Below are 3,200 nucleotides of genomic sequence, written 5' to 3' on the forward strand. Positions count from 1 at the left end.
ATAATACAATGTAAGTTACGAATCATTTATCATATAAAATTTAAGGATATTATATGAATTATTTGGTAGGATAGAATCGTATTTCTACTCGAAATCAAATTTGAATGACTAATTATTTTGTTGGTAAGTCAGTCGCGCGAGATTTTGAATGATGGAATGGCGAGCTACGACCTTAATAAATGAAGGTGAATTAGAAATTGATTAGATTCAAGAAAGTCTAGTTGTAGACTCTTAATCTATTTTATTTTCTAGTTTTTCTTTCAGGCTCTACTCTGCTATAGATATGACTGCAAGACTCACAATATTCGTTTGCCATGATGTGATCTTCCAGCTGAGTCTATTATGACTGTATAATTCACATTATCATAATACTCAGAAAACAAGAAAGTCTTTAAATTCGCATTGAATCGAATCTATATAATCAAGCCTTTAATGTGAAATTGGAACTTATTGTATATCATTGGGTCTGCATATTTGAAATTTCAATTTGAGTATAAAGAGATGCATATTAACTCGAAACCATTTGCAGCTCGTGACGTGTTGATATAAAATCGCTTAAATAATTTGGACATCCGATACTAATAGCTTGATGAGCAATTATACATGATTTAAATTTTATTATATGTTGTTTATCCTTCTCATAATGCATAGAACTGTTGGGGATGGTGCCGGATTGGACTGGATTGGTAATAGGAAATTAACTGACGTAGAGTATACTGATGACGCAGTCCTTATCAGCAAAACACCAGAGGGTTTACAACGCATGCTTAACAGAATATATGAAATATCACATGAAGATGGGCTTAAGATAATTTGGAGAAAGACATATCATGAGAATTATTTGTCACTTTCCATCAGTTTTCACTTAGCTTTATATCTAATTCCTAGTACAATTGGCCTGGAAATAGCCAAAGTGGATATTGTCTCACACATCAATAAGACCCCCTAACACCAAAACCCAACACCCCCCCCCCTCATACCTTAATACACTACATCTCTCTCTCTCTCTCTCTCTCTCTCTCTCTCTCTCTCTCTCTCTCTCTCTCTCTCTCTCTCTTGGTCCTGCTTTATAATAGTCTACGTTTTACACACACACATACGCACACACATACACACACACATACACACACACACACACACACACACACATATATATATATATATATATATATATATATATATATATATATATATATATATATATATATATATATATATATATATATATATATATATGTGTGTGTGTGTGTGTGTGTGTGTGTGTGTGTGTGTGTGTGTGTGTATTTTGCATAGCTTCTGCTTTTCCTATTTCCTATAATCTTCCTGTTTTCTAGAACAGGTCCCTCCAGCAAAATCTTACTTTCTATAACTGGGTTTATAATAGAAAAAAAAAATATGTTTATACTCATTAGAAGTTTGATCACTTGCAAATCGTACAAGGGCGTGTATCTTAAGGTGAACGCCAGACTGCGGTTCGAGTCCTGCTCAGACTCATTACATACTTTATACTTTACGGGTTTATTTCTCGCCCTCCATCAGACACTAAAGGTCTGTTCAGGCGGGCCTTGGTGTGTGAAAAAAATAATTTCTTTCCAGTTAATATTTTGCTCTGTATCGTTATCAGTTATTTCGCTAGCATTTGTATTCAGGCTTAATAGTTTTCAGGTCACTATTATAACACTTTCTAAATAGATAAGTCTTCAGGTTTTTCTTGAAAGCTGCCACATTATTGCTATTCTTGACATCGAGTGGAAGGTGGTTAAAGAGTCTCGGTGCAGCATAACTGAACGTTCTTCCTCCTATTGCATGATTCACACTAATTTCGAATAGTCTATGTGGGTAATCAGCATGTCTAACTCTTACAGTGGCGCTGGTAGCTTCAGGGTAGGGGACCAAGCAATCACGAAGATATTTAGGCTTATCACTTGTAAGTGCTTTGTGAGTCAACAAGCAAATTTTAAATTCAATTCTAGCCTTAACAGGTAACCAATGTAGATCGATCAATGCAGGAGTTATTCTCTCCCTTAGTTTAATGCCTTTTATCAGTCTAGCCGCCCGGTTTTGCACATTTTGAAGCTTTCTTAGTAGTGTATTGGGCAATTTGTAGTACAGAGAATTGCAATAATCAAGCCTTGATATTACATGACTCATCACTAAAATTTTTGTACTGCCCTCTATTAAATATTTTCTAATAAACGCTATGTTTCTCAGGTGATAGTTACACACTTTCACTGTGTTCACAATTTGGTCCCTCATTGACAAATTACAATCTATCAGTACACCGAAATTTTTCACAACAGGCACAATCCCGACATCAGCATCACCAATTTTTATACTTTGAATTAACTGGTAATTCTTCAAAGCCACCTTTGTGCCAAAAAACATACATTCTGTTTTATCATCATTTAATTTGAGCTTTTTCCTCTGCACCCATGTTTTTATTTCAGTCATTATCTCATCAATTTTCTTCTCTGTATCTTGTGTTGTTGAAATTGAGAGGTAAAACTGAGTATCATCTGCATATAGTTTAAAGCCCACTTTTTGTTTTTTTCAAGATGTGTGATAGCTCGATAGTATATATGTTAAACAAGATAGGGCCCAGAACACTGCAACCTCACCATCCTTGTGAGCTAAGGAGTGGGGAGGGCGGGTTTTTGTGGAACCTATAAGTCTATCATTCTGAGTCATCAGCAGCCATTGCCTGGCCCTCCTTGGTCCTAGTTCGGGTATAGAGGGGGCTTGGGTGCTGATCATATGTTAATATGGTCAGTCTCTAGGGCATTGTCCTGCGTGATCGGGCAATGCTACTGTCCCTTGCCTCTGCCATTCATGCGCGGCCTATAAACCTATAAATGGATGCTTTCTGCATATTATCATCAGCCGCTGATAGTCCACTGCAGAACAAAAGCCTCAGACATGTCCCTTCAATTGCGACTGTCTATAGTCTTTCTATGCAAGTCCACAGCAGCAAATTTTCTTAGTTCGTCAATCCACCGTCTTCTTATCCTTTTCCATGCTTCTTTTGCAATCTCTAGGGTCCCACAAGTCAAACTGGGATAGGCCTATCATCCAGATGACATGGTCAGGATAAAAGTGTACAAGTAAATTTTGATTTCTAGATCTATGCAAGTCTAAAGAAATGCGAATCAGTGGTTTATTTAAACTAGTGAATTGTGAAAAAGGGAAAAGAAAACTATACG

This window comes from Palaemon carinicauda, chromosome 3, assembly GCF_036898095.1.
Source record: "Palaemon carinicauda isolate YSFRI2023 chromosome 3, ASM3689809v2, whole genome shotgun sequence".
NCBI classification, from domain to species: domain Eukaryota; kingdom Metazoa; phylum Arthropoda; class Malacostraca; order Decapoda; family Palaemonidae; genus Palaemon; species Palaemon carinicauda.